Source organism: Mastomys coucha, unplaced genomic scaffold, assembly GCF_008632895.1.
Source record: "Mastomys coucha isolate ucsf_1 unplaced genomic scaffold, UCSF_Mcou_1 pScaffold21, whole genome shotgun sequence".
Classification (NCBI taxonomy): domain Eukaryota; kingdom Metazoa; phylum Chordata; class Mammalia; order Rodentia; family Muridae; genus Mastomys; species Mastomys coucha.
Genome location: NW_022196904.1, coordinates 63638755 through 63648095, shown reverse-complemented (window position 1 = coordinate 63648095; position 9341 = coordinate 63638755). Strand labels below are relative to the sequence as shown.

At 38.5% G+C, this 9341-nt stretch overlaps 1 long non-coding RNA gene across 2 annotated transcripts in view; it reads left to right on the top strand.

Moving 5' to 3' along the window:
- Positions 1-1840: 1840 nt before the first annotated feature.
- The window catches only part of LOC116102397, a 14964-nt gene continuing 7463 nt past the window's right edge, over positions 1841-9341 (top strand). Inside the window, exons 1-3 of one of the 2 annotated variants that reach the window (XR_004123146.1) lie at positions 1841-2084; positions 3929-3990; positions 4509-4597. This is a non-coding gene — a long non-coding RNA (uncharacterized LOC116102397). The other variant, XR_004123147.1, reaches the window with a different exon arrangement.

Sequence of the window (9341 nt, the reverse complement as noted above, 5' to 3'; positions counted from 1 at the left end):
CCCTTCCCCGGGGTTCACCTGGTAAAGGTGCTTTGCTGACAAGCCTGATGTAGGAGAGAAGTGATTCCTATACTGTGTTCTCTCACTGTGACACTCAACGTACACAAGCAGGCAGGCAGGCAGGCAGGCAGACAGACAGACACACAAACTATCAAAATAACGTTAAAAAACATCAGGACAGCCAAAAAGTCTCTTTAAGACTTGATTCTACACTCCTCCAAAAGGGAACTAGAACTACTTTTGTGGTCCATGATCAAGTAACGTTGTGATTTTAACCCAGGAGCAAACAAAGTTTCTAGAGAATCTTAGAACTGTTCCTCTCAACAAGGAAGTCCCTTCTTAAAAGTGTTTTTCCCTCACGGAAACTAATCGTGATATATTTTCTTTTCCCCTAGCCCCTTGCCATAAGAAACATTTCCGAATTCTGCTACCGTGAGAGAACAACTTCCTTAGATACTTGAGGACCGTTCAGATGTTCACTTGTGTTCTGCTTAAACTTGTTTCCAGGCAGAAGTGGCAAGAAGAAATGGGAAAAAGTGGGGTTTCTGAGAGGAAATTAAGCTTGTTTTGTGTACTTTTCTGGGGGAAAGCTGGATAGGCATGTTTAAACTACCACCTCAACAACACTACCCTAAAATGTGGAATCCAGCAATTCAGAATTATGAGGCTGGTTTGTTAGGACCTCAGGACTATTGGGTATGCTAATTGATAACCTGAAATAAGTGGTATATCAAGTCAGATATTAGGTTAGGGAATGTGCTGGTCATAAGATTATTGCTCCTGCCTGTTGTCTGGTTGCTTAGGGAGAAAAATCCTGAGGCTATGGCGCTTGCCCAAGAGGGAAGGACCTGCAGTTTTTGCTTGTCAATCATGTCGTTTTTCGCTCTATCACTTCCTCTTCCTTTGAAGACGAAAAAACCCTCCAGTTAGAAAAAGGAAAGGCTAGCTTTTAATGACTCGCCCGTACACACACACAAGCTTCGAGGGGTCCGCACTGCGGAGCAGAAAGTTGCGTCTCTCCCCGCAAACCCAAAGTTTCACTATCTGCCAATCGCAGACCGGGACTTCTCAGCTGAACCGCCCAGAGCTATGATTGGCATTAAATGGGCCCTATTGGTGCTGAGAGCTTGGAAGCGGTGGGTTCAGATGTGACAAATAGTGTGCAGGAGTCTGCTGTTGGGGCGGGTTGAAGGTACCAACGAAGTGCGTGATGCCGCTTCGGGAAGCGATGGCAGGAAGCTAGCCTAGCCAATGGCCGCCGCGGGCGGGTGTCGGTGCGCGTGCGCACTGGGGGTCTCGGAGCTGCAGGCGGGAGGTTGGGGGAGGGGATCAAGCTGGAGCGCCGCGGAGCTCCAGCCGCCGCCGCAGCTACCGCCGCAGCGAAGAGGCCATGTTGTGTGGTGTGTGGGGCGGGGGGGAGGAGGAGGAGGGAGTAAAGCCGAGCGAGGAGACGGGAGAGACACCACACACGGCACAAGATGGCCGGAGAGGCAGCAGCAACCCCAGCTGTCAGGCGGCCTGCCGCGGCCCACGGGCTCGCTGCTGCTCTGGGAGCAGTACCCCGGCGTCCCGGAGGGCTCTGGGATAGCGGGGAGGCCGCGGCTGGGGCGAGATGGCCGCGCGCGAATGCGGGAGCTCGCGGCAGAAGCGCCTGGGGAGGCCGGGCCCACGACGCCCGTGGCCCCGCTGCGGCAGCGGCGGTGCTGGTGTCGCGCGCGCCCGGGAGGCGGCTCGCGCCGTGGGCGGGAGGCTGCGGCGGGCGACCCATCCTGGACACGCGAGGATGAGCGAGCCGACGGCGCTTGCGGCCGCGCTTCGACCCGGTGAGTAGCTCCCCTGCTCCCTTTATTGTCCTTTGTCCTTGGGAGGAAAAGCTCGACGTCCTTGAGCGCGGGCGGGAGGGGCGGCGGGTTGGCTGCCGGCTCTGCACACGCAGCCCGGGGCACTGCCGCGGAGGGCCGATGCCACCGGAGCACCGGGTCGGGCCACCGCGTTCCCGCTGCATACCCAACCGGGCGCCGCTTTGCAGTCCGAGCCAGCAGGGAGAGGGCGGCGGCCGCGCCGTGGAACCCCTGCTTGCTCCGGTGAGTTACTTTGATACTTAGCGTGAAAAAACAACAATCCTCTGTTGATGGGCTTTAAAAAATCTTTTCCGGTGAGGTGGGAACCCATTTTTGGGGTCGGATCTAAAAGAACAATGGAACCTCTCACTTGGCTTAAACCAAAATAAAACTTGTCTTTTCGTCCCTTCTCCCTGTTGGGTGTTGGCTTTTAACTCTTTCCAAGCTGCTTTTGAGAACGGCTGTTAGTGTACTAGATGCAAAGGTACCTTTCTTTCAGCTTGTTAAATGTCCGTGATGTTTGTTGTCTTTTAGAAAAGGCTAGCTACAGGAGTGCATCTAGTATTTCAAAAATGACGACGGCAACAAGGTAGATTAAAGGAAGTAGATTTGATAATTATGATGCAAGATGATGGCGTTTGATGAATACAGCTTATTTTTACCGAGAACTTTCGTTAAGACCATTTGACATCCTGATACTTGAACATAACTATACTGTTTGATACTTTTTTAAATGAGTAGGAAAAGCCGTTATCAGTTACCTCTCACTTGAATGTTAAATCTAACTTGAGTCGGTTCCTACCCTTTATAAGTTAAAATTCATCGTGTTGTGTATACTATTAGAAGCTGTGACCGTAAAAGTTAAGGAATAGTCTAAAAGCACAGCTCTTCTTGAAGTTACTTAGTGTAAATAGTGAAGTAGGACTGTCGTTGATGGGCGATGAAGAGGGGCCATATTTGTTGCATGTTGCACGTATAAAAGTCGAGATGTGCTTAAAAACAGAACAGTATTGAAAAAACAGTGCTAAAAAATTGTTTTTTGCATAGTCATCTAAAAATTATTTGAGGTAATTTAGGATTAGTCGTTGGAAGAACAAATTAGGAATGCTCAGACCTTTGTGTATTTTTGAATATATTTGTCTTCCTTCTGCGGAGCTCTTGTGCTGTAAAGGTGAAGAACTGCGTAAAGACAGTGTTGGGGAGACTTACGTAGCACATCTAAAATCATAGGTGCAGGTTGATAGGACCTTATTTCATAGTGTATTTCCAGTAGGAAACAACTTGAATACCTTTTATGTAGTAGTACATATTCTATCAGTTAAACATACCTTGATTTTTCAGAATTAAAGCACTATTTTGTTTTCTCAAAAGAATGATTTGAAATATTTTATCACTGAAAGTGGTTTTAAAGAGATTGAGAATGTAGTTCAGAATCCTTTTTGAGTTGTAAAATGTGAAGATAATTGTTAGCAGTTTAAGCTCTTGTGTGTGATCTTTCATGATAAATTGGTAGGAGACAGACTGTTGTGGACCCTGGTTTGGTATTGAATGAAGGTCATAGATCCCACAAGTTTTCGAGCCTCTGCTTAGAAGACAATGCTAATCCCCGTTTGCTGAGATCAAATAGATGCTGGTTTAAAATTTACAGTAACCAGTGGCCATTTTAAGTTCACTCATTTTTCCTGGAGGAGTTGATTTTTAATGCTCAATAACTGTAAGAGCTATTTGTAGATGGTGTGGCATTTTTAAAAGAACATTGCCAATGTCTTCTTTGTTTTTGTTTACCTGACTTAATGGAAAAAGGAAAGCAAAGTGATAGTCATTTGAATTTTCTGCGTGTTTCTTTTCGGGTTCCTGTGTTTTAATCCCTAGTATTTGTCAGTGCATTCCAAATGAGGAAAACAAAGACTGATAGACATTTGAGATAAGAAATAAATGTAGGCATAAATGTGCAGGTTTTGTCACACTACATTTTTATCTGAATCTTGTCTTTGGAATATTTTTCTTATTTTATTACATTGAGTCTTTGGTCAAGAAAACTTTAAAAATCAAAACATTTAAATATTTTCTTCTTATTTTCTTTAAAGGTAACTTACAAGACGATAATGTGGTTGCCGAAGATTCTGAATAAACACAGCTCTTATCCCAGGTAAGATTGGTAAATTTATTGGTTTAACATAAAATTAACTTAATAGGCTTTTGTTTTGCGTTTTTTGCTGACATATTTTTATCGTTCAACTAGTATTTATGATTTTGAGAAGTGATTATGAATGAATACATGAAATTACAAACTGTTTAAAAGCCCCTTTGACGGAATAAATAGTTAAAGGAATATTCCTATGGCCATTGTAATGTAATGTCCCTTTTATAAATACTGCAAGTCTTTAAGGCTTTGTTTAATTCTGGTAACAAGGTTTTAGAGCCAGGCATGGACCAGAATGGTTTCTTCCTCCTCTTAATAATAGCAAATTTTTATATTTTAAATATCTGAAACTTAATAGGACATTTAAATTTTTTGCCATTTAGACTAGTAGATTTTAGGGAGCAATATTTCAAAAGTTAGTTTAGAGCATCGATAGCTTCTGTTCTATATAAAGTTCAGAACATTCTATTTGTTACTGATTTCTTCAATAAGTTGTTTAGAATGTTGTTTGTTTTCTTCAAAAGGTGTGCCATTTTTGAAGACTGAGACAATAAGAGTTTTATCTTTAAGAATAAAGGAGAGCCCTTGGGAAATTCTGTATTGAATATAGCAAGTAAGTTTTTTTTTAATTGTTATATTTGAATATTTGCCAACATTTGGGTAGGAATATATCATTAATGTTTGTCAATGGAAAAAAAAACTGTTGGACTGTGTATATAAAAAAAGATGAGAAAATATTCAAAGAGTTTTACCTTAAACCAAAGCCCTTTTGTCTTAACTATTAAAACAGTTGATAACCATAATTTATATCAATGCATACAACTGTATCCAGTAGTAAGACATTTGGTCTTCCCAGTAAAATAAATACTTGCCTTTTCACTATGGTTAAATCTACACTGTTAAATTAGTGTTGTCTTTATAGTCTAAAAGATACATTGTTTAGTTCCCTTCCCCACCCGAGTCATAAAACGGTATCCTGAAAATTTATAATTATTATTTCTTATTCCTTGATTCTTGAACTATATTTCAAAAACTAAAAACAAACTCTGATGGCTTTATTATTAAATAGTTAAAATACTCATTTTAGTAGTTCTTTAAACAACTACAAAAATAAATTTGACTCCAGCAGAGTAAATGCACTGCTCTTCAAGGCTTTGACAGTGTCCTGGTAATTGTTTCTGAACCTAAGAGAGAGTTTTTGGGCTCAGCATACCATGAAGCGATTATCTTAATAGGTGAATAGTAAGGTGAATGCAGAAAATGTGATTACTCATATATAGAGACATAAAGCTGCCCATGTTAAGCTTGAATCTAGAAGTAATATTCAATTACTGTTTGTAAGTGATTGGCCATAGATAATATGAAATTATAATTGATGCCTTGGGAAATAAAAAAAATAACCAAGTGACTAATTAATTAAAATGAGAGACAGCATATTTACTTATGTCTAGGGAATATATGGACAATCAATTTGTATTTACCTTGTTTTGGGCCAAATAAGTAGTAAGGGGAATAACTAATTTTATTGCCTTTGTGTTAGCTTAATGAAATTGTGTTTTGCAGTTCAGGTTTGTTTATTGTATAAAAAAGAAAATGATAGACTTTTGAAATCTATAATCTTTCAAAGATAGAATATACACAAAACGGTCTTTAATCCTATATTCCTATAACATACATGCTAAGACTAGAATATCCTCTTTGCAGCTGATCGAATATGTAGTTGCCATTTATTGAACACTTATAAAAATTGAGAATGAGGTGTTTTGTGTGATACTATCAGAAGTTATGTATAAATTGGCCATATGCTTTATCGGAGATATTAATTGGACAGAGAAGTAAACAGCTGAAGGTTAGAAATATTAAATGAAGTTTTAATTTTTTAATTTAATAAGAGATAGAGTAACTGCTAAATTTCTAGTCTTTTAGAGGCAATTCTCATAGCCAGATAAATGTTTAAATTGTTTTATGAAAAAGAACATAATACTATCTTTATGATAGTGTTTATATTCAGTGTGAATAGTTACCACTTGAGCTAATTTAATGGAAAAGTTGACTGTCCTATGAGGGCGGATATCAGATACCATCTTACATAGGTAGGATTATGTGGTTTACAAAGGCTTTACTATATACGATTAAGGTAATTTTTTGTCAAGTATTTTCTATTTATGGATTAAATATGGATTTAAATGCTTAAATATTTGGCTTTTAGCATTTTGGACAAATTCTTTAATTCTTAGGAATTTCCTTATTCTAGTTGTGTTTATGTTGGAATATATTTAATGTTTTTATAACTTTAAAGGATTAACATGGCCAAATATAAAAGAATATTTGTTGGAGCTAGTTAAGAGTGTTTTGGATTTGACATTTATAGTTTTTAGCATATGAAATAGGAAATTATAATGTGAATTTTCTTTAACTTTCAGTTTCTGATCACAGTTTCTTGACTATTTAAAAGTTTAGGCAGTTTTTGAATTAATTTAATTTATACTTTTTCTCTGACAATGTATTGTTGGATCAAATGTATGTGATGACTAAGCAGTCAGAGTGCGCTCTCTACCTATAATATAATGTAAATGTTCTTACTGCTTTCTAGTTTAGTAAACATTTAAAGATTACAATAATTATAAAGACTTATAGTCCATACCTTACATATTTTATTTTTTTTGATAGACATAATTATTTTAAGTCAATATATTTTTGATTTCACAGATAACCTCATTTCACGAAGTTCTAGGTTGGGTATGATGCTTTTTTCAAATTGACTATTTTTGATGTAATCCACTTTTAAAGTTTTTTTTTTTAGCTTGTTTCTGCATTTTTTATTCCTTTGTGGTATATAACTCAGCCTTTGCACATGGTAGAAAAATACTGTCACTATCATCTCATTCTTGCTTTCCATCCTAAAAAATTGGATTTTTGTAGTAGTGTGAAAATGCAGGTCAGGGCCAGCCTTTAGGAATTGTTGTCTACCCAGCGCAGCCCCCCTCATCCTCCCTTATCAGGATTGGCATCAAAGCACAGTTTTGGTAGTGTACTTTTGACTTTTTGAAACAGGATTTTACTGTGTAGCATAGGCTGGGCTTAAATTTAAAGTAGTAATTTGGTGTTATCCTCAAAAAGTGCTGGGATTACAGATGTCAGCCATCATGTCTGATACCCTAAATTTAAAGATATTAGGAATTTTTTATGATAGGTGACCTGATTTTTAAAAAAATCAGGTGTTCTTAGGAGGATTTATACATTATCTAATGATGCTCTCTAGGTCTGTGCTTCAAGAAACATTTTTACCTTAAACTTAACATTAATTATATTTATTTATTTGTGTGTGTGCTTACAAATTCAAATGTGAAGATCAGAATAGTTGAGTAGGATCTTAATTTTTTTTAAGATTTCAAAAATTTTACGGGAATGGGCACTTTGCCTGGATGTACATGTTTGCACTGAGGTGTGTGTCTAGCTCATTTGGGGTTCAGGAGGGGTGGTTGGATTCTTTGGAATTGGAGTTAAAGATAGTTGTGAGCCACCCTTGGACACTGGGAACCAAACTCTTATCTTCTGCAAGACTAAGTACTTTAACCTACTGAGTCTTCTCTTCAGCCCCAAGAATAAGTGATTAAAGTGTGCCAGTAATCATAATCCTTTTAATCCAGATTATTGAGGTGGTTTTATAGTAGATACCTGCTGTGTTTTTGTTTTCTTTTTAGAGATAGTATCTTTGGTCCTGAGTTGGGATTATAGCTGTCCATCATGCCTACCTTAATGATTTATTTTAAAGCAATTCTCTTTAAGAAACGATAATGCCTTTGTTCATCTGGGACTGCTCAGGCTGGACAAGGATGGCCATGAGAAATTTGTCTACACCACAGAAATGTTTGGATTAACACAGTTGCGCCCTTATTTATGCCTTGCAAAATAAACATTGTAAACATTTGTTTTAATGTCTTTGTAAACATTTTTTTTTTTTTTTTTTTGGTCAGGGTTCCTCTGTGTAGACCTGGCTGTCCTGGAACTCACTTTGTAGACCAGGCTGGCCTCGAACTCAGAAATCCGCCTGCCTCTGCCTACCAAGTGCTGCCCGACCATAAACATTTTCTTAGAGTTCAGTGTTGTTAAATTTTAATCTTAGAGTTTAAAAGTTTAAGGGATTTACTTGCTGGGCAGTGGTGGAGCACACCTTTAATCCCAGCACTTGGGAGGCAGAGGCAGGTGGATTTCTGAGTTTGAGACCAGCCTGGTCTACAGAGTGAATTCCAGAATAGCCAGGGCTACACAGAGAGAGCCTGTCTCATAAAACAAACAAACGAACAAACAACAACAACAAAAGTTCTTGATTTTTTACTGCAAAAGGGCCGGCATTATATGCTTATTTATATTTCCTAAAGTTTATTTTTAGACCACAAAATACATTTTAAAGTATATGAGATGGGAAGGAATTTGAGGAAAATCAGACTCTTAGTCTGCTTAAACTGACCTAACTAGACTCTCATACTTTAGGAAAGGAGAGTCTATGATAGAGTTCATCAATGTTAATAGTTTCATTATGATGCAAGGTGAGATCAGAGGCTTTTTGGTGGTTTTAGAACCTAAATTTTCTTGGACTGGTAGGGTGACTTAGTCATGTATCAAACCACTATGAGGGGTTACTCTTAGAGAATTCTTTTTACCAAGATTTCTTAAACATTTTCTACTCTTCCAAATGATCCTAAATCAGTTTGTTTGTTTTTGAATCATGGACCTCATATATGCTGAGGAAACACTGTCATAGACTGGCATCCCTTGCCTTCAGTCATTTAGTTTCCTTATGTGGTTAATAAAATCTTCCTATGAAGGTCAGATTACATTTACAAGTTTAATTTTTGTTTTTGTTTTTGTTTTGTTATCTTGGAGACAGTTTCTCTGTGTAGCCCTGTCTGTCTTGGAACTTTCTCCGTAGACCAGGCTGCCCTCAAACTCAGAAATCCGCCTGCCTCTGCCTCTCAAGTGCTGGGTCTAAAGGCATGTGCCACTACTGCCCACCTTTAAAAATGTTAAGATCATTGCTTTCCATTATTTCTTTTTAGGAAGATTTTTTTTGTTTTTTGTTTTTTTTGTTGTTTTGTTTTTCGAGACAGGGTTTATCTGTATAGCCCTGGAGGTCTTGGAACTCTCTCTGTAGACCAGGCTGGCCTCAAACTCAGAAATCCTCCTGCCTCTGCCTCCCAAGTGCTGGGATCAAAGGTGTGCGCCACCACCACCCAGCTTTAAACAGATCCTTGCTATATTTCTTGTTTGTGATTTACAAAACTGAATTTAGATTTGATACCTAAACAGGAAATTGCTTTTATATTTGCAAACAATTCTTTTTTTTTTTTTTTTTT